Raw genomic sequence first — 27,572 nt, forward strand, 5'->3', positions numbered from 1 at the left:
TACATCCTCAAAGGATTTTTATGAGGAAAAAGTGAGTCTAGACATGTAAGCTGCTAGAACAGGCTGACACCAGGTAAGTATTGTTCACATATTTTTTAAATGAGTTAGGAAAAGGTGGTTAGATGCTGTTCATCCATCTCTCTTTGTGCAATTTTGGTCTGTTTTTGATCATAAATCCCTGCCCTGGCTAATAATATTGTACTGAATAATTCAAAATAGTCATAAGAGAGGCTCTTGAACTTCTTACCTCAAAGAAATGATAAACATCTGATGTGACAGATATGTTTATTGTCCTGTTTTAATTATTACACAATATAAACATGTATCAAAGCTATGCAAATATGTGCAATTGTCATGTGTGAATTTTAAACAAAGAAAACGTTAATAGTTATTTTTTAAATTGTATAATTTTCAAATGAAGTATTTTAATACTTTTCCTATATGTGGAATGAGATATTGGAAAAAATAATTCTATAATATTCATTTAATTCTGGATCCTGATCTCCTTCCTACAGTGTAGATCAGGGTTGGCCAACTATGCCCTGAAGGTGCAAGCCAGAAACCTCAAATTTTATATGTAGAATTGGAATATAATTGTGTACTATACATTTATCCTATTTTTATGTGAATAGACAGAATTGATTCATTGGAATACTTTTAAAAGATTTAAGTGTTAAGTTACAATAAAAATCTTGATATAGTACATTATACTTATAAATCTGTGGTAGTAGTATAATATAGAAAAGTTGTTTTGGTAAATAATTTGAAATTGCCTTTCAAGGACTATAAACGAGTTTACTTTTTTTTCTTTTTTCTTTTTGTGCTAGAATTGCGATTGAACTAATGGTCTTGGTGCTGTCCCTGAGCTTTTTGTCTAAAAAAATAATTATTTTATTATAAAATGATATGTAGAATGGTTGCAGTTACATAAGTCAGGTAATGAGTACATTTGTTTTTTAACAGTGTCCCCTATTCCCTCGTTTTCTCCCAATTTTTTCCCTCCCAACCTCCTTCCCCCACAAGTTGTATAGTTCATTTCCAACATAGTGTCTAGTGAGTATCATTGCTGCATTTGTTCACCCCTTTGTCCCACAGTTTCTGTGCTCCCCTTTTTCCTCACCAAAACAGATAAAGTTATACACAAGACAAAAGGTATAGGATTAAAACCAACAGGAAAAGGGAAAAACAGAAAAAACACAAAAAGTAAAATAAATCTTTTCATTTTGATAAGCATCGTTTGATATGATCATGTGCACATAGCTATTGATCCTTTGGGATCCTCTTCTAATAATATCCTACTCTCACTGTGTGAATGTTTACAGTCCTGTTCAACTTATCATTTCAAAGTGTAATTTTTATCTTTTACTATTCATTATGTTTATGAGAAACCATGCAACCTTTGTTTTTTTAGATATGGCTTACTTCACTTAATACAATTTTTCTGTCTTTCTATTTCCTTATGAATGGGGTGATGTCATTCTTTCTGATGGAAGCATAGAATTCCATTGTGTGTGTGTGTGTGTGTGTGTATATCTTACTTTCTTGATCCATTCATCTACTGAGGGGCATCTGTGTTGGTTCCATATCATGGCTATGGTAAACAATGATGCAATGGACATAGTTGTGGTGGTAGCTTTAGTATGGATTGGTTCGTAGTCCATTGGATAAATGACCAGGAGTGGAATTGCTGGGTAATAGGGAAGCTCTATATTTAGTTTTTAAAGGAATGTCCATGCTGCTTTCCAGAGTGGTTGAACAAGTTTACATTCCCAACAACAGTGTAGTAGTATCGCTTTTTGGCCACATCCCCACCACATCTGTTATTGTTAGTTTTCTTGGAAATGACCATTCTAACTGGGGTGAGGTGGAATCTCAATGTTGTTTGGATTTGCCTTTCTTTTATTGTCAGAGATATTGAACATCTCTTCATCTGTCTATTGGATATTCTTATTTCTTCTGAGAAGTCTCCCTTTAAGTCTTTTGCCTATTTACTAATTGGGTTGCTGTTTCTTTGAGGATTTGCTTTTGGGGGATTTAAGTTTTTAAATTGTAAGTATATCTTAGTTATGAGGTCCTTGTCTGATGCATAGATGGTAACCATCCTCCCATTCAGTGGGCTTTTTATTTATCTTTCTAGTTATAAACTTTGCCATGCAGAAACTCTTCAGTTTAATGCCTTCCTCTTTATCCAGCCTTCTTTGATTTGTTGTGATTATGGATCATTACTGAGAGCTTTCAACCTGTGTCAAGAAACCCTAGTGTTTCCCCTATCACTTCTTGTAATATTTTCATGGTGTCTGGCTTTACATTGAAGTCTTTGATCCATTTGGATTGATTCTGGTGCAGGGTGATATATAAGGATTTAGCTTAAGTTTTCTGCACATGTATGGACTATTCTCCAGCACCATTTGTTGAAGAGGCTGTCTTTCTTCCATCTTGTGTTTTTAGCTTTCTTGTCAAATATTATGTGGCTATAAGTATGTGAGTTCATTTCTGGGACTTCTATCAGTCCTATTCTTGTGTCAGTACCAAGCTGTTTTTATTACTATGTCTTTGAACTAGAGTTTGAAGTTTGGTATTGATTTTCCCTAGAACTGTTCTTCCTGCTAAGGATTGAATTTTCTATTTCAGGTCTTCTCTTATTCCATAAGAACTTTTGGATTGCCTCTTCTATTATCATTGGAGAATGTTGTTGGAATTTTGATGGGTATTGTATTGAGTTTGTAGATAGCTTTGGGCAATAATGCTATTGTCAAGATGTTAATCCTTCCAATCCAGGAGCATGGATGGCTGGCCACTTCTTTAAATCTGCTTTAATTTCTTTTTTCAGATTTTAAAGTTTTTTTTATTGTTCCTGAACATTTATGCTCAAAGCTAGTGCTCTACCATGTAGATCACAGTTATACTCCTGGCCTTTTGGTGGTTAGTTGGACATAAGAGTCTTATGAGTCATCCTATTTTGTCTGACTTTGATATCAGCCTCCTGAGTAGCTAGAACCACTGGTGTACCACTGAAGTTTACTTTTTTTGTTGTTGTTGTTCAGTTATGGGCTTGAACTCTGGGCCTGGGCACTGTCCCTCAGCTCTTCAGCTCAAGGCAAGCGCTCTACCACTTGAGCCACAGTACCACTTTCCAGTTTTCTGGTGGTTTATTGAAGATAAGAATCTCACAGATTTTTCCTGCCCAGGCTGGCTTTGAACCTTAATCCTCAGATCTCAGCTGATTGCGTAGCTAGGATTACAGGTGTGAGCCACTGCCATCTGGCTGAAGTTTACTTTCTTATGCTCCCCAATTCAACTGTAGAGAAGCTATCATAAAGAAGCAATAGTTGTGTTAAAAGTAAAGCTATTTTGGAAACAATAACAATAAAAAACAATGTAAGCATTAAAATCTGATAGACTCCAGAGTTGAATCTATTACCCAGTCCATATAGAAATAGCAATAGACTGAAGATACTATGATTTGAGAAAATTATATTTTTATTTAGAGAGCTTATTTTATGGGTCAGTTTAGAGTTTTTGAGTTTCTAGTAGTAATGAATGGCAGAAAGAATGAGACTGTTTTTGATTTTTAGTTCTACTATTGAATGGTTTTAGGTTGCTTAGTATTGCTGAGTTATACATCATTAGGCAGAAATAAAGATGTCTGGTTTAATGCAACTATTAAAATAACAAAATGGATATAAATGATCTTTCAACATTTCTCACAAATGTTAACTATCTTCCTTTTGGTATTTGGCTTCTTTTACAGGTATGATGGTAAAGAAGACCAAATTTGCAACTGAATCCATAAGATAGGGTATTTTGCTTTTGATGTAAACAAATGTCTTTGTAATGTGGAAGCAGTATTTTAACTTAAAACTAATAATAATAATAAATATTAATAATTAATAAATAAACCTCAAACACATGCAAACACCAGGTGACTTCAGAGAGGATCCAAATGGCCAAGATTTGAAGCAGAATGCAAGATTTTCTTCTCCAGGTTATAGTTTGTTTTTGAAGTATGCCACAAAGGGCCCAAGTTAAGTTTTGATCCCAGGCTTATATATTGCACTGTTGGGAGGTATTGTACCCTTCAAAAAATGTATCTTGTTTGGAGGTCTTCAGATCACTGGGGTGTAGCTTTGAAAGGGATGGTAGATACTGGCCTTTTCCTCTTTGTCTCTCATTTTTCTGCCTCAGTGGTAAATGGTTTTGCTCCACCCTGTGTTTTCACTATGACATGCTGCTGTCTCTTCATGACCCCACAGAATGGGAAAACTCTATATAGACTGAAACTTCCAAAACTGTGAACAAAAATAAACATCTTTATAAATTGATTTACCTCACGCATTTGTAATGGTGACAGAAAGCTCCTGTGATCTACAGTGAGCTAGACTTTCAGTGTCTTGGTTTCATTATCCATAAAATAGAGACAAGAGTACATCACTCCAAGGTCTAGGGAAATTTGGGTTTTAATTTTATAGATTTATAAAACTATGTGGCATATAATAACTATGTATGTATTATTACTTAAAATACTTTGACATTTCTGAAAAATGTCAGTAAGGCAGTAACTTTAACATTTCTTAAAACTATTTGTAAAGGTTTAATAATTGCACCACAATTCTTCCCTATCTGAGCACTTAAATGATGAATTGTTTGAATTTGACTTTGCTGTCTTTAGTTCTTGATCTTTAGGAAGTTCATGATAAGTCCATGTTATCTTGTTGTCAAAGGTAACAAGATTCAAGATGGTTTCATAAAATGATAATGGAATCATTTAAAAATACAATGCCAGGATATGCTTTTGAAAAGAAGCTTTCTTAATAATAGACTTTATTGAAGCATAAGTGCCTAAATCTTATAGAAGACAGAGAATCGATTGCTCTACAGTTCAGTTGCTTTATTGAAAATTACTAGTATTTTCAAATGAGAGCTTGGCATTTTATATTCTTTAATAATGGTACAGAACTTTTTATATCTAATTTTATTATTATTATTAAAGTGTACATGGGGGTGGTTACCATTTCATAAGTCAGGTAATGAGTACATTTCTTTTTTGGGACTATGTCACCCCTTCCATTACCTTCCCCTCTGTTTCCCCTTGCTATCATTTTCCACAAGTTACACAAGTCATTTTCTACATAGTCTATACTGAATAGAATGATTGCATTTGTTCACTCTTCCTTCTTCCCTTTTGGTGAATAACTTTTGGAAGTGATAAGATGATGCTCTGGTAAATATTTATTTTTCCTCTTGAAAAGTAGACAAAATAACAATAGGTTACATTGACTTATGATATAAGGGCTCTAATATATGAAGAGATTTGACAGAACAAATGGAAGAAATATGAAGGATATACCAATAAAACCATTTTCACCTGGCTTCTCTGTGTGAATTCTGAAACCAAGTCACTCATGTGCTAAGTCAAAAGTTAAGAAAAATAAAATGGATTTAGGGAGATCTGATTTGGGAACACATAATCTCACTTATATGTTACTTAATTGAAATTGTTTAGAAGGCGTTATACTTTTTTGTTATAAGGAAAAACACACATTCATTTCTTACAATTACTACAAAAAGAAAAACAAAACAAGATAAAAGAAAGGAACAAACGAGCAAGATAAATGAGATGCTTATTTATTGTTTTGTTCTTATCTTGATTGAATATATATACTTGGTATAATCTTTTTTTCTGAATAGAAGCTTTTTTATTTGTTTTTATTAACTCATTTCAATATTCGCTGAAAGATTTGGCAAAGATTCATGGTTTTACTATGTCCAGTCCTTCAAAGGAAATAATTTGCTTACAGTAAAGCTGATTGCTAAAAGCACACAAAACTTGCACACAAGGGATTCATGCTGCAACCTAGCAGACAGCTGAGTGTGGAGGGGCGGCTGCCTGACCACCAGGCGGAGTCTCACTGCTGGGAGCGGACTGCACGGGCGTCTGCACACATCTCTTGCTGCTATTTTGTACTGCATGGTTCACATGGTCAAGTGTTCTTTATAGACAACCAGCTTTCACTTCAATTACATACATCGTATTTTCTATCATAGTTTAATTATAAGGGCACAATATTCCTTTCAGACAAACTTCTTAATGTAGTGAGTTGACTATCAACGTTATTCATTCTTTTGAAATATGAGATGTAGCAGCTGAATTAAGGTTACAGATAATTGTTAAATAGTGCATACATCATGACTTGTTCATTACAATTATTTATACTATTTATATCTAATACCCAAAAGAAACTTACTACCAAAGCTTACAGTAAGCATCCGTCTGACATGCTTGTCCATTGATCCCAGTGTAGAGACAGGTCAGCATGAGTTCAATGTCTGCTCTTCCATCTACCAAGTTAGGAAAGCCGCGTTTACAGAACAAACACAAGTGGTGCAGCCGCACTCAGACCACGATGGTGACCACGGTGGCTCTCCAGCTGTGCCGGCTCCGATGCTATCCCCACTGCGAGCAGGTCAGTGCTGCGCTCCATCAGAAGGTGCTGGTGGAGGGGGTCAAGCGCCTTCCAATGTAGATTCCCCAATCCAATGACCAGCAGATGAGAGAGCAGCAGAGAAGGAAGGAAGACCTTGAGAAACTCAGCTGAGAATATGCCTCCTTTCTTCATGATGCTGGTGTTCCTCATGCTGAGTGTAGCTGTGCGCTTCGGGTGCTTAAAAAGGAACTCCTTTGGGGGGATATTTTCTGGCCCATTTGACCAATCCCATATGCAATTTGAGTTTTTCTTCAAGATGCTTTCAACTTCTCTCCTTCTCTCAATATAATCTTCCTCGGACTGAGAGATGTTTTTTTTCCCCCAATGCTGTGTGTGTCCACTTCAGAAACCCTGGTGGTGTCCTGTGGTGTCTGTGAGCAAGGTGGGCTGTCACAGTGAGAACCCTTGGAGCTACTTCATCCAGATTCATGCTGGGCATCCAGAAGAATTTTTTCCATGTCACCATTATAAATAGAAACTGAGGCTGGAACACTGCTCCCGTTCCCATTATTGCTAAAGTGCAATTCTACCCAGGAGCCTTGCAGGTTCTCCTCCTGCAGCCCTGGAGACCCGCTCTCTGACTTGCCGTCGAAGACCGGCAGCTGCACACCCTGTGCCCGACCAGAAAGCGGAGAGGTGCCGATGGCAGCTCTGCACCAAGCGAAGGCCACTCGCCACTTGTTATAATCTTAAAAGAGAGAAGAAACTTGTCCTGAAATAGATCTGAAGATTTCATCTTCAGATGAAAGGTGTAGAATATGGCAAGAAGAAGATGCCAGAGTAGGACTAACACCAAACTATGTTCTAAATAGCTCAAGGTTTCCAGAATCTAGGAACAATTTTTAATTAAAAAAAAAAAAGCTAATAGGATTCCAGAGGAGGATGGCAGAGGAAAAGCTGGAGGCTAATCAAACTCTTGCATAGAAAGCAGTATTATTGTTCCAGTGAAGGCTAGAGAGTCACACCAAGTGTGCCATCATAGTACAGAGAGTGTGGCAAGAAAGGAAAAATCCAGGCAGCTTGGTTAAGGAGACGGATTTGAGCACTTGCTAGTGCCGGCTGCAGCGGCAGTGGCTAGGCTGCTGCCATGACTGCCATATCAACAGAGAAGAGCCTGGGACAAAGGCACCAGAGGTGGTATGCAAGAGGATTCTACTCATGGCCAGCAAGAACTGACAAGGAGCAGGAATCTCCACTGTGCTGACCGCAGACAGTCGCAGAACATGTATGGCCCAGAAACAAAGGGATAAGTGTGAGTACTCTAAGGCATCCTCAATCCTCCTCATAGAGCAGTGATGGGAAGGTAGTCCCTCCCCTGCCACCAGAGAAGAACTCCATCTTTGATACTGACAAAAACCTGGCCAGAGCAGGTAGCACTTAACTCAGGCCTTGGAAGAAGACAATAGAAGCTATTCAAAAGGTCACAGGAACCTAATCTGACCTGCCAGACTCAGCTCCACCCAGGGGAAAGTTGCTTTTCCCAGGCAGAGGAAGCTCTGCACATGGAGGAGTGACTTTCTTAACTGGGTAAACAGAGCCTGCTTCTCCCCACTGCAGTCTAGGCAGCAAACTCAGTGGCAGGAGGGGAAAAAAACAAACAATTGAAAGTCAATAAACATAAATCCTGAGAATGGCTCCAGGCTTGGCTCTGTGAGTGTCTCAGGAGCTAGCCCCTCAGGGAAAAGCTACTGATTTCTGACAGGCCTCAATGCTACCCAGAACCTAGCCCATTTACAGCAACTCCAAGCTAGAGGAAACAGATATCTCTCTCTCTTTTGTGATACTCAAAGTAGATCTCCCTCCACTGAACTAGCTTGAGAGGAGAGTCATAAAGTTCCAGGTAAGGCAGAGCTTGTTTCTGCCTGCTCAAACAAACTGACTTAAGAAACAATTGTCCCTAAACCTATTAATGACTGTTCTTGGTCAACTCCTTTGATGTTTGTAGTCCATTAATCCATAGTTGTTCGTTGTTGAACTAGATTGTATCTGTACTCCTTTTGACTGCATCAAACAATCTGTGCAACTGCAGGTTTCTGGTTGATGCTTGCCTTAAAATAGTGTTCTAGTGTGAAATTGGTTTTGCTTTCATACTAAATAGGCAAAACAAGCTGAAGAAACACAAGGAAAATGACAAGTCCAGATATCTCAACTCCCACTTATAATAATCAGGTGACAAAGCAGTTAATGAATAATCCAGAGGAGAGTTCCTAAAATGTTCTACCAACACTACTGGTAAACATGCTGAATGAAAAGATTGAAGACATGCAAAGGACTCTGTGTGAACATGAAAGGGAAACATGGGAGCAGCTTAGGGAAATGTGTGAGCATGAAAAGGCTAATCAAAAATTAACACAGGAATTTCATGAGCATGATGAGGCTAGCCAAAGATTAATACAGGAATTGCATGAGCAAGAGGAAGCTAATCAAAGATTAATACAGGAATCATGTGAATGGGATGAGAATGCACAAAGATTAATGGAGGCATTCATGGAATCCACAAACAGACAGCTGAAGGAATCCAGGGAGACCACAAAGGGAATGCTGAATGGAGCTCATCAAAAGGAAAGGGAGTCCAATGAAACTATAACCAATCAACTAAGGGATTTCAGAATAAACACTGAACACCAAATTAAGGAAGAAGTCCATACAAGATCTAAAACAAATCTCCAACAAAGAATTTGAAGCCATTAAATTCGACCAATTAGAAGGAAAAGAAGTAAAAAAACAAAGTAGAACATCTTGACAGTAGGTTAGACAGAAGATCAAATCTCTGCAATTGAAGACAGCCTAAATATTATAGAGAAAGAACAAACAATTCAAGAGAAATCCAAGAAATATGAGAGACTGATTCAAAATTTAGAAGACACAACAGAAGGCCAAATCTGAGGATAATGGGTGTAGAAGAGCACCTAGAGTCAGAAGTTAATGGTCTAGGAAATTTATTTAACAGGATCTTAGCAGAGAATTTTCCAAACATGCAAAAAGATGGGCTTATTCAGAAACAAGAAGCCTTTAGAATCCCAAATAGACCAGACAGGACATCCCACTGTCACATTATAATCTGCACAGGATCAATTCAGACAAAGGAAAGAATCCTTAAAGTTGCCAAGGAGAAAAGAGCAATCACCTATAAAGGGAAAACTATCAGAATAACTTCATATTTCTCAGCAGAGACAATTGAAGCAAGAAGAGCCTGGAATGTATGCCAGGCCCTAAAGACAAACAACCATCAACCAAGAATACTGTACCCAGCTAAACTCTCCTTTATAATGGAAGGTCAAAACAAAAACAAAAACAAAAAAAAAACACAAAACCTTCCATAGCAAAGACAAACTAAAACAATATATCACCACCAAAGCAGCCTACAAAAGATACTTAAAGGTGTCCAACCACTTTGGAAAGCAGTATGGAGGTTCCTCAAAAGACTTCACATAGAACTCCCCTATGACCCAGCAATCCCACTTTTGGGCATTTACCCAAATGCTTACAAACAAGACCACACTAAAGCTACCACCACAACTATGTTTACTGCAGCATTATTTACCATAGCTAAGATATGGAACCAACCCAGATGCCCCTCAGTAGATGAATGGATCAAGAAAATGTGGTATATATACACAATGGAATTCTATGCCTCCATCAGAAAGAATGACATTGCCTCATTTGTTAGGAAATGGAAAAACTTGGAAAAAATTATATTAAGTGAAGTAAGCCAGGCCCAAAGAAACATAGGTCCCATGGTTTCCCTTATTTGCAATATCTAGTATATGTATGAGTCAAGCGGAAAGGTCAGATAATGTGATGTCAGGAAAACGAACCCTTAGATATGTATTTTAATGTTTTTTCTTTCATGCATGTGTTTCTAACGCATTTATAAGATTATCTCTTTGTTGCTTTGTATGTCCCTCCCCACAGTATAACCCCTGCTTTCACTATATTTGATGTCAGTATAACTTGTGGAGGAGATGGGGAAAAATCAGTTGTTTAAGGATACAGGTGGATCTGATGCAACAATGAGAAGTACAAGTTGTCATGTCCAAAACGAGCTTTACAACGTCGGTGTGGGGGGGGAAGGGGGTGGGGGGGAGGGGGGGAAGAAGAAGGATTGGGATGGGGGGGAGGGGGGAGGCTGGGAAGGGATGGGAAGGGTAAACAAAGGAGGAGGCTGCAATGCTTGGTAAGAAATGTACGCATTATCCTGCCCATGCAATTGTAACCCCTCTGTACAGTATGTTCACAAATAAAATAAAATAAAATTAAAAAAAAAGATACTTAAAGGTGTCCTACCCCCAGAAAACAAACAAGAGCACAATAAAGGAAAAGAAACAGCTAACAAACAGAAAGGACAAGAAGCATAGGAAGAACCTAGTCGGCACAGCCCCCAACAAGGTGGCAACATGGCAAAAATTATCAAATACCTCTTAGTCCTTACTCTTAATATTAATGGACTTAACTCTCCAATTAAGTGACATAGACTGTCTAGTTGGATCAAAAAGCAAGATGCTTCTATCTGCTGCCTTCAAGAGACACACCTTGCCCACAAAACCAAACATATTCTGAAAGCAAAAGGCTGGAACAAAATCTTCCAAGCTAATGGTCCCCATAAACAAGTGGGAGTTGCAATCCTAATATCAGAGAAAATAGGCTTCAAATTAAAATTAGCGAGAAGAGATAAAGAAGGTTATTAAATACTAATGAAGGGATCTGTCCTTCAGGAGGATAATACAATTCTAAATATCTATTCACCAAACAACAGAGCACCCAAATTTATCCAAGAAAAACTACTTTCTCTCAAATCTCACATAGATACAAAGACATTAATTGTTGGGGACTTTAACATACCACTATTCCCGCTGGATAGATCAACGTGGCAAAAACTCAACAGAGAAACCTCAACAACTGCATAGATCAACTAGACTTAACAGACATCTACCGAATATTTCACACAACAGCATTAGAATATATATTCTTCTCAGCAGCACATGGAACATTCACCAAAATAAACCACAATTTAGGTCACAAAGCAAATTTGCCCAACTTCAGAAACATTGAAATTATGCCTTGCATTATTTCAGACCACAAGGGAATAAAATTAGACCTCAAAACCAAAAGTCACAAAGGAAGTCTTTTAACACCTGGAGGCTGAACAACACATTGTTGAATCACCAGTGGGTCATGGAAGAGATTAGAAAGGAAATTCAAATGCTCATGATATTCAACAAAAATGAACACAGCCATGGGACAGAGCAAAGGAAGTACTCAGAGGCAAGTTTATAGCTCTGAGTTCCTACATCAACAAATTGGAGAGAACTGAAACCAACAATTTAATGAGACATCTGAAGCTTCTTGAAAAAGAGCAACAAGCTAAACCCCAATCCAGTAGACAGAAACAAATAATTAAAATTAAATCAGAATTAAATGAATTAGAATACAAAAAAAGATAGAAAGAACCAACAAAACAAAGAGTTGGTTCTTCAAAAAAATTCACAAAATTGACAGACGCTTAGCAAATCTTACCAGACAAAGGAGAGAACACACCCAAATAAACAAACTCAGAGATGAGAATGGAAACATTACCACAGAAATAACCAAGATCCAGAACATTATAAGGGAATACTTCTCAAATCTTTATGCTAATAAGTTTGAAAACTGGAAAAATGGACAAATTTCTAGCAAATGTCGACATGCTGAAACAAACCAAGATGATTTAAACCAACTTACCAGACACATATCAAGCATTGAAATAGTAACAGCAATAAGAGACCTCCCACCCAAGAAAATCCCAGGACCAGATGAATTTACAACTGAATTCTACAAGGCCTTCAAAGCAGAACTCACACCAATACTACTCCAACTCTTCAATGAAATTGAAAGTACAAGTTCACTACCACACTCTTTCTATGAAGCCATCATAACCCTCATCCCAAAACCAGGCAGGGATTCATCAAAGAAAGAGAACTATAGACCTATTTCTTTGATGAACATCGATACAAAACTTCTCAACAAAATTTTGGCCAATCAACTTCGACAACTCATCCAAAAAATCATATACCATGATCAAACAGGATTCATTTCAGGGATGTAAAGCTAGTTCAATATATGTAAATCAATTAATATAATCCATCACATCAACAAGAACAAGGATAAGAATCACATGATTATCTCAATAGATGCAGAAAAAGCATTTGACAAGATCCAACACCCTTTATAATGAAGGCTCTGGAAAAAAACAGAAATCCATGGAACTTTCCTCAATATAATAAAGGTTGTGTATGACAAACCTACAGCCAGCATTATACTTAATGGTGAAAAGCTAAAGTCATTTCCTCTAAACTCAGGAATGAGACAAGGATGTCCACTCTCTCCACTTCTCATCAATTTAGTATTCTAATGCTACAGCAATAAGGGAAGATGCAAGTATAAAGGGTATCCAAATATGGAAAGATGAAGTAAGACTCTCCCTCTTTGCAGATGACATGATCTTGTATTTAAAGAATCCTATGGACTCCACTCCTATGTTACTTGAGCTGATTTGAAACCTTGGCAAATTAGCAGGATATAAAATTAACCCGCCAAAAAATTAATGGCTTTTCTGTATGCCAACAATGAGAGGAGTGTGGCTGAAATCAGGAAAGTAACTCTTTTTGTAATAGCCCCACAAAAAATAAAATACCTAGGAGTTAACTAAAGAAGTGAAGGACCTCTACAATGAAAACTTTAAAAACCTAAAAAAGGAAATTAAAGCAGAACTTAGAAAGTGGGAAAACCTTGAAGTCAAAGGAGACAGCCCGAAACCATTACACGAAGGAATAGGAGAACATCTAGGGCACAGGCCGAAATTTTCTTAATAAAGACCCACAAACACAACAAATCAAAGTAAGGTTGGACAAATGGGATTGCATGAAACTGCAGAGTTTCTGCATGTCAGAAGACATAGCTAACAAGATCAATAGAAAGCCCACAGATTGGGAGAAGATCTTCACTAGCCATATAATGGACAAGGGTCTTATATCCTCCAACAACAAATGCTTAAAGAAACAATCACACCATCAACACGTGATGGGGCTGAAGAGTTAAAGAGACACTTCTTTGAAGAGAAAATAAGAATGGCCAATAGACACATGCAAAAAGGCTTAACTTCTCTAAACATAAAAGACATGCAAATCAAAACAACATTGAGATTCCACCTATAATCAAGGAATCTAATAACAACAGATACTAGAGAATTGTGGCCAAAAAGGAACCCTACTGAATTGATGGTGGGAGTGTAAACTTGTTCAACCACTTTGGAAAGCAGTATGGAGGTTCCTCAAAAGACTCCACATAGAGCTGCTCCCTTATGACCCAGCAATCCCACTTTTGGGCATTTACCCAAATGATCACAAACAAGACTATACTAAAGCTACCAGCACAACTATGGTTATCACAACATTATTTACCATAGCTAAGATATGGAACTAACCCAGATGCCCCTCAGTAGATGAATGGATCAATGGAATTCTACTCCTTCATCAGAAAGAATGACATTGTCCCATTTGTTAGGAAACTGGAAAGACTTTGAAAAAATTTTATTAAATGAAGTAAGCCAGGCCCAAAGAAGGTCCCATAGTTTCCCTTATTTGTAATAACTAGGACAAGCAGAAAAGGTCAAAAGCTATGTACATATGACCATATAAGATGATGTTAGGTGAAATGAACCCCAAGAGAGGAACACAACTTTTTTTTTCTTTCTTGGTATAGTTTTTAATGTATTTAAAGTATACTATGTGATTTTTTTAGTTTCTTTTGTATGTTCTTCCCCATGGTATAACCCCTGTTTTCAATCTACTTGATGTCGATACCGTGAATCTTGTATACACATTTTTCTAATTTGGGGATGGGAAGGGAAATAACAAAATGCTTAAATAAGGATAGTGGGAGGTGGGGGTGGTGAGGAGGGAACTGGAGAGCTGTGAAGGGAATGGATGGTAGTGGAAAAATAAAGGAAGAGGGTAACAATGCTCAATAGGAAATGTGGTCATTATCTTACTCCTGTAACTGTAACCCCTCTGTACATTATTTTTACAATAAAATCATACACAAGAAAGAAAGAAAAAATGTAATATATTCAGACTACATAAAACATCATGGCTTTCAATGAAAGTACAATAGAACAGCCACACGTATCTGAGAGAAAGCATGACTCAATAAAAGTCTCAACATTATTTTTTATTAATTCTCTTCAAGAGAAAATTCACAGACAAATATGTAATAGGCAATACGGCAAATATTTAACCTTGGAAAAGTACCTGATGAAAATCAGGTATGCAGAATGTTATTTTGATAAAGATCTCAGAAATAAAAAAGTTGGTATTTTTTAGAAGGCTTATGATAGAATGGAACTCACCACTTAAAATAAGTCTAATGTATCTTCAATAAATGCACTCAAAACATCTCATATTTATAAAAACAATTACAAATAAACCAAAGATGTACTGGTGGAAAACATAGATAAACCAATGGAAGATAAAGGCAGATGCCAAGTATATATGTATATTTGCACACATACATATGTATGTACTTGCATATATATGTATACATATATATGTATATATGTTTATATCCATATCTGTATCCATATATATGTGTATATATATATACATATTTGTGTGTTTTGTATATATATATTTGTGTTTTTGGTGGGACTTGAACTTAAGGCCTAGCTCTCTTGCTTCACTTCTTCTGATCAAATCTAATGCTCAACTACTTGAGCCAGACCTCTACTTCTGGCTTTTTCCTGATTAATGGGAGATAAGAGTCTCTTGGATTTGTCTATTCACGATGGTTTTGAATTGAGATCCTTGGATCTCAGCCTCCTGGGTAGCTGGGATTATAGGTGTGAGCCACAAGTATCTGGTGACAGATCTTCCTGAAAACAAATGAAAATTACTGAGTATTTTGTTGTTGTTAAGGCTAGAATTCAAAGCGTCTAGCAAAATTTTGAATTTTAGAAAGCTTGTATGTTACCATGGACTTGATGGCTTCCAAATATTAAAATAAAGTACTTTTCTGCTTATCCTGATGGTGATATTACCAAACGTGATTGTTTTTATATTACATAGAGACATATTGTTCATTCAAAAGACATTCATAACTTAGAAAATCAATATTTCCCAAATGACCAATGTATGACACAAAACCATTTCTTATAAAAATTCATTCAATTTGCCAAGTAGATGAATAAATGTTTTCAGCATATATCAATTCTTCAGATGTGTTCCATTATGAGATTGCTACATACTTACAATGTACTTTGATCAAATTCAGTCCCTCTATTACTTTCTTATCCCTCTCCCCCTTTCAGAGCAATTTTTAGCTAGTTTCATTATTCTACTTTGACATTTGCATAGGGATACTTCAAGTGTAACCTACCCATTCTTCACTTTTACTCTCCCCACCTAACTTGTTCCCACCTACAAGCCTCTGTTGTACACTCACATTATTCACTTTAGTTTTTTAAGTTTCAGATTCTGTATGAGAGGGCATGTGATCTTAGCCTTTCTTAGTTTGGCTTATTTTGCTCAATGTGATGAACTCCAGTTCCATTCATTTTTCTAAAAATGACATGATTTTGTTTTTCTTAATGGCTGAACAATATTCCATTGTGTGTATGTGTGTATGTGTGTGGTGTGTGTGTGTGTGTGTGTGTGTGTGTGTGTGTGTGCCACATTTTCTTTATTTGTTCATCAGTTGGTAGCCACTAGGCTGACTCTCCAGTTCGGCTATTGCAAATAGTGCTGTGTTAGCATTGTGTACAGGTGTCTAAATCCTATGCTGACATATTCCTTAGGATATGTGCCCAGGAGTTGGTCATATAGCTGGATCAAACAGTAGTTCCATTTTTAGATTCTGTCGTATAACCTCCATTCTGATTTCCATATTGTCTGGACTCCTTAACATTTCTACCAACAGTGTATACAGTGTATAGGGTTAATCTCCACCAACTCAATCCTCCAGCCTCCACATTCTTGCCAGCATTTGCTATTTGTTTGTTTGTTTGTTTACTGAGAAGGTAAGATGGAATCTTGAGTGATTTGGTTTGAATTTCATTTATAGCCAAGGATGCTAAACATTTCTTCATGTATTTATTGGCCATTAATACATATGCTTTTGAGGCCTGCCCAATTTATTCACCTATTTATTAGTTATATTACTTGTAATTTGGGCATGCAATTTTTTCATCTCTTTGTATGTTTAGTGTATCAATATTTTGCCTGATAAATAGCTGGCAGAATTTTTTTGCCATTCTGTAATTTTTTTAACTCATTATGGAATTTGCTTCTTTTGCTGTACAGAGCTTTAAGATTAGATGCAGCCATACTGATTGATCTTCGCTTTTATTTCCTGAGCGATTGAGGTCCTATGAATAAAGCCATTCATTATGCCTATATCTTCATGCATTTTCCCTACTAGTTTCAAGATTTCAAGTCTTACATTAATATATTTGCTTCATTTTTAATTGATTTTTGTACAGGGTGAGGAGATCTAATTTCAGTCTTCTACATATGGACATCTAGCTTTCTCTACACCATTTGCTAAAGAAGCTGTCTTTTCTCCAGCATATGTTTTTGGCACCTTTGTAAATTATCAGATGGCTGCATTTGTGTGGATTTATATCTGGATCTTCTTTTGTATTTCATTTGTGTATGTGGGCTTTTATTGCCATCATCACAGAGTTTTTATTACTATGACTCTGTAGTATACTTTGAAATCAGATATTGTGATACCTACAACATTGTTCTTTTTGCTAGGATTGTTTTGCTTAGTGGGTAAACAAACAAATTGTAATTTAACAAAATATTTGAAGTTTACCAGGTACTTGCTGACATGGTTTTATATCCAATATTGCCAACATTTAAGATACTAGTTATTGATATAACATAGTATCATAAAAGAATATCTACAACCATGAAACACCACTAAGATACTCTTTCTCTTTTCCAGATATGACTAAATCTTCTCAGTATAATTCCAACAAAATATTAAAGCAAATAGAATGCCAAGGCAAATATTTGAATATATTGTCAATAAGTCAGATACTGAAGAGATTGCAAATACCTAAAATGATGTCTTTCTTCTTACTATATATATTTTAGTTTGACAAATATGGTTATTATTCTCACAAAGATGCTGGCTATTTTAATAAATAATAAGTTTCTGCGTATTGTTATTTTGAAATAGAACAACAAACATTAATTTTTGAATTTTAATTTCTAATACAGTAATAATTGATATAATATTTATAAAGAAAATATTTTTGAATCCTTGGCTTTAATCATGTAAAAAGGATGCAAATGCATTAATTTTGAGAATTAATGATTTAGATTAACTATTTATTCATAGAGCTAGATTATGTTGTAGCTTATATTCTTTTTGATATAATTGGAATGGGAGTGGATAACATTAGAGAAAGAATTACAATTTTCAGCTTAATACTGAAGGGTAAAATCCACAATGACTAGTTATCACAAAACTTGATTTTCCAGGTAATATATTCTAAAGTTAATAAAAGTTAGAAATTCAATATTATCATGAAGGTTGAAAGTTACAGCTTTCATAATAAGTCAGTGAGAAAATAAGTCATGCTATAGAAATCACAATAATATGACTATACAGAATTTTTAATTAGTAATGTATTGGACTCTATAAGAAAAGCTTTTAAATAACTAGTATATGTCTAGGATAATCTTACCAAACAAGCAGAAAAGTTCAAAAGCTATATACATATGTCCATATAAGATGATGCTAAGTGAAATGAACCCCAAGATGGGGATACAAGTGATGTTATCTTTGTTGCTGCTGTGTTTAATGTACTATGTGATTCTTTTTTTTTCCTTTTGCATGATCTTCTCCCATGGTATAACTCCTGTTTTCAGTGTATTTGATTCTGGTGCCTTGTGTCTTGATTATACAATTTTCTAATTTGGGGAGAGGAAGGGAAACAACAAAATGCTGAAAAAAGGATACAGGTTGACCCATTGTAACAATGAGATGTACAAAACACTATGTTGAAAATGAACTTTACAACTTCGGGGTGGGTGGGGAGGAGGAGTTGGGAAGGAGGGGAGGAAAGGAATGGTAGGGGCAAAACAAAGGAGGAGATAACAATGATAACAATGCTTGATAGGAAATGTACTTTTTACTCATGTAACTGTAGCCCCTCAGTACAATATCTTTACAATAAAAACATTAAAAAGAAAAGCTTTTATAAAATTATTATATTAAGCCCATGAAATACAAAGAATACAAGGAATTAGAAACTCTAGAGAGTATGTTTTTCTGATCCAAATGTACTTAAATTAAAAATTCACAGCAAAAACTAGACCTTTCATACTCAGGAACCTGAAAAGTCAAAGTAAGAATCACATTTGCACTGAGCCCAAGTTGTGATCCATGGGGTCATTCAAATATCATGCACACTGCATGGGCAATATGGTGATCCTTGATTTCAGTTTTTAAAAATCGATTCTTTAATTTTATTTTTTATATTATTTTATATAACTTCATTCTTAAATTGCTTCTGTGGAAAATAACATGTTAAAATATTTCAGATTACCTAGAAATCCAATCATACCTTCATGTGGGTTTAATTATTATAAGGAATAGATATAGTTTAAATGATTACAAAATGCTAAACCAAAATAAATAATTGAAAGTTTAAATTTAGAAGCCCAAGAAATCAGGAAAGAATAACAAACTATACCCTAAAAATACCAAATAGAGGAATTAAAACAGATGGGACAAATTAATGAATTAAAAAGCAAGCTACAATTATTAAATAAATCACAAACTATTTACTTGAGAAACCAACAACTAGTTAATCTAAAGAACAAAAGGGAAATAAATACTTAAAATTAAAAATGAAAACACCAATGGAGAAACATAAATGATGTTAAAGGTAAGGTAATTATTAGACTATGTTATATATAGAACAATATGGAAATAAATAAGAAAAAAGAAAGAAATGAATGTTCTTTTTGAAAAGTGAAAATGATTAAAACTGAATGAAAGCAGTAAAAATGTATACAAAATGAGGCTAATAGAAAAAAGTTTAATTTCAAGAATCCATGGAACAGAATGCTGATGTTAGCTTACTATTAAATTAATAATCTATTTTTAAAACTAATGACACCATAAACAAAGTAAATTGACATACTAAATACTGCATCTATTTATATCTATCTATGCATCTATGTATGTATGTACATATGTCTGTCTATATGTATCTCATCATCAGTCTATGTGTATTTTTATTTCATCTGAGCATATATCTTAAGTTCACAGAAAGGATCTATTTCTTTAATAAATGATACTAAAAAACAATAAGAAAAGACAACAGAAAATGGAAAAGAATATGTGTAGATAGGCCACAGAAAACAAAATAGGTAAATAAATAAACAGATAAAACTATAGAGTTGCTAATACAAATGGAAATTAATAAAAATTAAGTACTATATTTCTACTAGTTGTATTTCTCTATCCTCTTGATAACAAATGAAATTAATTTCCTCTTTTTAGTCTGAACCTTTACATTGATATGTTTCCTATTTGATATGGTTAGCTAACACAGTATGGTAGAACCATCCAAATTTGAAAAAACAAAAACAAAAACAACCAATACTCTAAGGGTAAATAAAATAATCTATTCCAATTTAACATGAACAGTTTAAAAATATTTGGCTTTAAAATTTATTATTATACACTTTCTAATATTCACAACAGTCCTAATAACCTTTTGATTCAGAGGCATTTTATATTTATCCTAGTAATTTTGCCATCATTACCCCTTATTAGAATAACTTAATAGTTGACCTTTCTGTCACTGGTGTTTCTCTACTATTTCAGTAATCTGGTCAGTTTATAGTAGGAGAAAAACAAAGGAGGGATAACAATGCTTGACAAGGAATATACTCATTACCTTACTCATGTAACTAACCCCTCTGTACGGCATCTTTACAATAAAATAAAATTAAAATTAAAGAAAAGAATTCGACGTGGACTATCTTATTCTTCTGCTCTTTGGTTTTAGTACCTTTGCTTGCCTGTAACATTTGTGTCTTAATAGTTTTCACAGGTCCTTTCTTCCTAGTCACAATTATCTCTTATTATTTCTTAAATTTTCCCTTATATTTCACCCAAATCAGCATCTGTTCTATATCTGCTGTGCCTTAGGCTCACCCACTGTTTTGAGCTTGTGTTTCTCCAATTTTCTGTATTCTACTTCCTCTTTTCAGTCAGTCCTAAGCTAACTGATCTTTCAAGAACCAGCAAAATCTTTCTACTTCCCTTTTCCTCAGTAGAGTACCTGATTTCTGTTCAAAATGCTTAACTTGAGTTGGCTAAGCTTGAATTGCTTATTGTGGTGTTAAATATCTGAAACAGTAAGAGTGTGTCTTCTATTCTAAAGGACAGGAACTGAAAGATAGGAAATATTTTTCAAACTTCTCTATGTTCACAAGGCCTAGCATAGTGATGATTGATTGGTTGAATCAGGTGTGATTTGAACTTTTTCTAAATCATTATTATTGTTATCTGAATTCTGTCATTCCATTATGCCTATGACTTGGTTTCATGTGTTATTCTGGATGTTTTAAGAGAGTATGTGAACATCTTGCTTAAGAGAAATTACTATGTAGTTATGATTAAGAGGCTCTGGACGTTTTTACACATTGCATACAGCTAGAAGTTATTGTAATCAGGTGAGAGTTATTGCAATCAAGCACTTTAATAAGTGCCTTGCAAAACAAGGGTATAAGGATTGAGAAAAGATTGAGGAGTGTCAGTTTAAGAGGTTTAGAATGAAGCAGAATCCAAAATTTCCATGAAAATCAACAAATACGATTATGTTCTATTCAGTAGCTTTCTGATGCAATCAGTTTTTAGGGAGCCCTTCATTTTCTCCTACATTTTGTATTCCCTTGAAAGAAGACGAGGTCATGAATAGAATTTTGAAAAGACAGTTGGGTAAAGAATAAAACAATTAGATGTACTTTAGACATGAAAAAGAACAAAGGGAATACCTCAATTTTGTATTTTTCCCCTGACAATGCGTACCTAACTTTGAAAGTGTGAAGAATTTACTCTTGCCATAGCTCCGATCCCCAACCCACTTTCAAGTTCTATTGGTTTCTACCTCCCAGTGCAGCACATATTTATGTTTCGGTTCTCTTTCACTCACCACCAGAGGCCAAGCTTCCTCAGCTCTCTTGTGATTATAGCAAGCTTCTCTTCTGTAATTGTCTCCAGATCCATCCTCCAGGCTGCACACACTGAATGATCAAAACTATACCTTGAAAAAAATTTTTTGTGGTGAGTCTGTCTTCTTTACCTTATGTATGGTGTATTCTTGTGTATGGCTCCAGAAAAGTGGTGAGGGGAGGGCACAGAATTTGAGGAAAAAGGGGTGACAAAGTGCAGCAGTGGAGCTCCCTGGATGCTGATGAAAGTGAACTATACAACTCATGGGTGGAGATGGGAGAAGGGGACTAGGAGAATGTAAGGGAAGAGAAGACACTGTATGAAAGGAAATGTACTTATTACCTGACTCATGTAATCTCTCTCTGTACATCACCTTTATAATAACAATAGAATAAATAATAATTTAGAAAATAGTAGGGGCTGGGAAGGTGGCTCAGTGGTAGAGCGCTTGCCTTGCATGCCTGAGGCCCTGGGTTCCATTCCCCAGCACCACATAAGCAAAAAGAAAAAAGCCGGAAGTGGTGCTGTGGCTTAAGTGGTAGAGCGCTAGCCTTGAGCTGAAGAGCTGAGGGACAGCGCCCAGGCCCAGAGTTCAGGCCCCACGACTGGACCCCCCCAAAAAAAGAAAATAGTAGATCTAAGATTTAGAAGGCAGCTAATATTCCACTCTCAGCTAAATTTAATTACTCCTTCCTTGGAACCACAATGATCTTGATTGTCATATAACTAAATTTGTTTCCTGTTCCCTGTTATTGGGAAGATTGGGTTGTTTGTTATCATTTTGCGTTCCTCTTCTTCACTAATTTGAATCTCTTTGAGGGCCAGAGTGTACATTCACATGGACCTTTTCACATTTCTCTAGCAGTTAATACCATGCTACAACACACTATATGTATTCAAAAAATATTTGTTGAAAGCAAGATGGATTGGATCTTCATAGAAGTCCTTTAATAAGAAACTTTCTCATATACAATTTAGTAAATGATATTATTCTAAAAATACTTCTATGTTAGTCACAAACTTCCAACTTAATTAATTTAGGGCAGGATTTTCATAAAATCAGTAAATTATTCCCTTTCAATTCAAACTGATGCTCTGTAATAAAATTTCTTTGCTTTAGGGAAAAAGTGCATTACAGTACATGCATTTTACTTTCAGAAATTCCAAATGAGGTTCAGATTTTCATGTTCTTTCTGATCCCAACCTATTAATTAACTAATTAATTAATTAATTCATAAGTTCATCTACTTATTTAGTGTTAGTACTAGGGCTTGAATTCAGTGCCTCAGGCTCTCTCTCTTGGTTCACTTGTAGGTTGTTGCTCTATCATTTAAGCCATATCTCTAGTTGAGCATTTTGTAGGTTATTTAAATAGACTTTTCTGCTGGGGCTGTCTTTAAAGCTCAGTTCTGCAGGTCTCAGCCTCCTGAGTATCTAGGATTACAGGCATGTACCACCAATAGCTGCCTTCCAGCCTACTTTTTTTTTTTTTAGGTCTATCCAATGCCCAATTTGTAGTCTAGCTACAAAAAATTACTTGCTGTTCTTTGACATAGTGCATAGTGCTTCCATTTGCTTGTTAGCCCTCTATTACTTCTACCTGAAATGTGCTATCTTTCATCCCTGTTTTTTTTTTTTTTTTTGGTCCGGTCCTGGGGCCTGCACTCTGGGCCTGGGCGCTGTCCCTCAGCTCTTCAGCTCAAGGCTAGCGCTCTACCACTTGTGCCACAGCTCCACTTCCGGCTTTTTTCTTTTTGCATATGTAATGCTGAGGAATTGAACCCAGGGCCTCAGTCATGCAAGGCAAGCGCTCTACCACTGAGCCATCTTCCCAGCCCTCATCCCTATTTTTTAAAATAATTTTTTAACCTCCAAGAACCAGCACCTACTTTAATAATTTTGAAAGAAACCACCAATGCTTCCCTGAATGGGTATGAATTGATCTTGTTTTCCTTTGAGTACACTTGTTTTCAACAAATATAATTTGTTCACTGTAATTCCATCCTACTAAATCAGCAGCAGCCATTTCTCTTCTCCATCCTTGTTTATCCCATAGTATTTGGCACAGAGAGTACTTGTATTTGTACTGTTGTTACAAGGATTACTGTTAAGAATGATAACTTATTCTGAACTATTGTGAAGATTTCTTTTGCCTCAGTTTTAAAAGACATTAATCATATAGTCTGTTGGGAAGGAACTCCTATGCTAGATCAAAATTGGTTTCTTTTATTAGAGCTAGCAAATTTCCTTTCAGCTTCTTAAATTCATTGTTGTTCAGGTCATGTAATGTTAATAATTTTTAAAGTTGGGGAACTATTATCAAGTTTTTTCACATGAGTTGTAACATACAGAGCATTTAAAATTTAGAGAGCTGTGACTAATTTTAAATATTTCTTAAATGGATGGCATTCACTATTAGGCTTCTCAGGAATCCTTTTATGGTGGTGGTGGTGGTTTGTTTTATGTTATCTTGGTCATTGTCAGTATTTCATTGTTAAGGCAGCAAGAAAGAGAGGTTGCCAATGTGTTCTTATGATTCATTCTTTTTCATTAATTGGTTTTTTAGCAATTACTCCATGAGTCTACTTTAAATTCAATTTAAAGTTTATCATTTACTTTTAATGAGTTAGTAACGTGGGTAGAACTTAAAATTTTTTTTGTGACAAGTCCTTTGTGACTATCTGAATAATTTCTATTGATTTAATCACTCACTTGAATCTTTTGTGTTCCATATTCTTTCAATTATTAGTTTACACTTAACTAATTTATTGAATGAATGCATTTAAATATGTCAAGAGAAGGCATGTTCCAGTCCATTCAAACGAGGAGTGCTGCATTTGTAGCACAGTATGCTCTCAGCCAGGTCCTCAGAGCCTTTCTAATGCCAACTGACTTACACTTGAAGTGAGGAGATGGTAGTGGGAACAGACAGTGCCATGGTTGATTCTATTAAACCAATTTATTTGTAAAAAAAATTCTCAAGGACAATTGGTAATAGAAACATATTGCTAAAAACTACCCCTGGGGCTTGGAAGTAGCCATGCAAAGGAGGTTTTTACTGATGCTTCCTTAACTTTATGGTAGCTCTCCTCGTTCTGGATGAGCCAGGTGTGACCTGCAAATTGTCATTGCAGTTTTGTGTCCGCAGCTTCCTCAGCTGGCAAGTAAATATTTTGAACAAGGGAATGTCTAATGTTCACTGGAGGATTAAGTTCTGGAAGAGAGGTGCCTGTCACAGCCTTGTTGTTTTAGACAAGATGAACGTGTCAAAAGGAGAGGGGATTTGGAAGGAATGTCAGATCTGTGAAGAATTAGGTTTTAGTTATCTGAGAAATGTTTGGCTGTCTGTTAAGTTGGAGAGAGTATTAGAGATGAATCATCAAGGGGGAGGAAAGTAAAAACAACTGCATTCAGTGCAGTTTTTGTCTGTCTTTTTTTTGAATTATATGCTATTACTTTTAAAATGTATCCTTAACTAGTTATACAATTTTTTTCAATTCTACATGAACACGATGCATCTTGATCAATGTCACCCCTATTATTTCGGTTACAGCCCAGTATTTTGTAGTATGTCCACATGGTAAGGTTAAAAGAAAGAGGACATTGTAAAAATGGCTAAGTAAATAAAATTAATGGTGAGAGCAGTGTATTTAAAATATCATTTACCTAAAGTGGGAAAATATGAACATGTGTTTATGTGTGTGTACATGACTGTGCTTCAGAAGTTTTCTTCTGAAAAGAAAACTTAAATAAAGGAGTAATAGGAGCTGGGTGTAGTGGGCATCCCTGTAAACTCAGCTACTCAGGAAACTAAGGCAGTAGGATCTATAGTTCAAGTACAGCTTGTGCTATGTAGATCTGGGAGAGAGACAGAGAGAGATAGAGACAGACAGAGACAGAAGAAACAAAATATATGCAACTGATCAACTGATTATTATGTTATTACATTTGATGCTGGGAGTACCAGATAATCAGTTTGATATCACTATAACAAAATAAAATTAAAATTAAAAGTTCTGCCAGGTGCTGGTGACTTATGTTTATAATCTTAGATACACAGGACGTAGAGATACAGAGGACCATTGTTTGAAGTCAGAATGGGCAAAAAAATTTGCCCGATATCATCTTCAAAATAGCTAGCAAATAAGCAGGAATGGAGGCTTGGTTCAAGTTGAAGATCATCAGTGGAGACAGAAAGCTGAATGAGTGAAAGGACTTAAGTTCAAACCCCAGTATTATGTAAAAAAGGAATAAAGAAATAGGAAATAAAGGAATAAAGAAAAAGGAAAAAAATAATTCCAAGAATCCATAGAACATAAGTACTGATGTTAGATGATTATAATAATAACATAATTTTTAATAACATTTTAAGACCAGTAGCATAAATAAAGTAAATGGTCATCATAAATATTGTTTCTCTATCTATGTATCTCTCTTTCTGTCTGTCATCTGTATGTCTCTCTCACCTGTCCATCTGTATTTTTACTTCTTCTATTTATTTGAGCTTATTTTTAAGTATATAGAAAGGACCTATTTCTTTAGTAGACAATATTTTAAAAATCATCAAGAAAAGACAACTGAATAGAAAATGGAAAAGAATATAAATGAAACGACTGTATATACTGTGTGTCAACTCTATAGCTTAATCACTGAATTAATCAAAAATTAATTTGAATCACTTTTAAAATAATGTATCTGTATGTCCCTAGTAAGTTATAGACACAGAGCAAAAGTAATGGCAAAAAATTTAATTTTTTTGTCAAATTCTTTTTTGTATATGTCTGAGTCAAGCAGAAAAGGTCAGATAAGTTGATGTTAGGGAAATGAACCCTATGATATGTATTCAAATGTTTTTTTCTTTCATGCGATTGTTTTTGTTTTTCTTTTGTGCCAGTATTGGGTACTGAACCCAAGGTCCAGAGCTCTCAGTTGAACTTTTCACTCATTGATGTGGCTCTTTGCCCCTTGGGCTATGACTCTAATTCTTTTTGTTGGTTAATTGGAGATTAGAGTGTCATGGATTTGTCTGCATGGGCTAGCTTGGAACCTTAGGGTTCAGATTCAGCCTCCTGAGTAACTAGGATTATTGTTTTTTAAAAAGTGGTAATTCAGTAAAAATATTGACATTTTTACTTTAGTATTGGAGAAAGTTAATCTAGATAAGTAATCTTTTTAAATCATTAAGACCAAAAATTTTCAGTGAAAAAGAAGAGAAACTAAAATAAAGGCAAAATAAATTTTAAAAGCTCATTTGGATTGGAAATACTCATATCAACTTACAATTTATGAACAATTCAGATTTGTATAACCCTAAACACTGAAAAACTTAGAAACAGTAGCAGTAAACTGTTCTCAATGTTCTTAGCAATTTCAAAGTACTATTTCTAACTAAACAAAGTGAATTTTTGGAGAACAAGCTAACTCTAGAGTAGCAAATACATGATATGAAATTGGCTAGATCTGTTGCCTGGCAATGGCTACCATCCTAAATTTTGAGTTAGCAGAAGGCAAAAGGTGAATGCTTCATGAGGCCTCTTTTGAAGGATCCTTAGTCACATTAACCAGGCCTAGATACCTCCAGTAGTTAATACCATCATACTGGCAAATTTCAAACTTTTGAGGAGACATATTCAACACTACCCTTTAAAAATTGCCCTAGATAGGACCAAAATTATATTTATCTTTTCCTAAAAATGTTGAGTTGGCTATCATTTGTGTTCTTTAGAAGAGAATTACTGAATGCTATCACAAGTATGATTCTATCCTGTCCTTTAATTGTTTTCTCCATTATACCTTCAGATTGAGCTCATATTGGTTAGTAGTTCTCAAAAGAAAGTTTCTACTCTACTC

The 27,572-nt window shown here is 35.4% G+C and overlaps 1 pseudogene; it reads right to left on the reverse strand.

Moving 5' to 3' along the window:
- Nucleotides 1–5,763: 5,763 nt before the first annotated feature.
- LOC105993868 overlaps nt 5,764–27,572 on the reverse strand; it is a 62,405-nt pseudogene continuing 40,596 nt past the window's right edge.

The sequence above is a fragment of the Dipodomys ordii genome, unplaced genomic scaffold (genome assembly GCF_000151885.1).
Source record: "Dipodomys ordii isolate 6190 unplaced genomic scaffold, Dord_2.0 Scaffold5, whole genome shotgun sequence".
NCBI lineage: Eukaryota > Metazoa > Chordata > Mammalia > Rodentia > Heteromyidae > Dipodomys > Dipodomys ordii.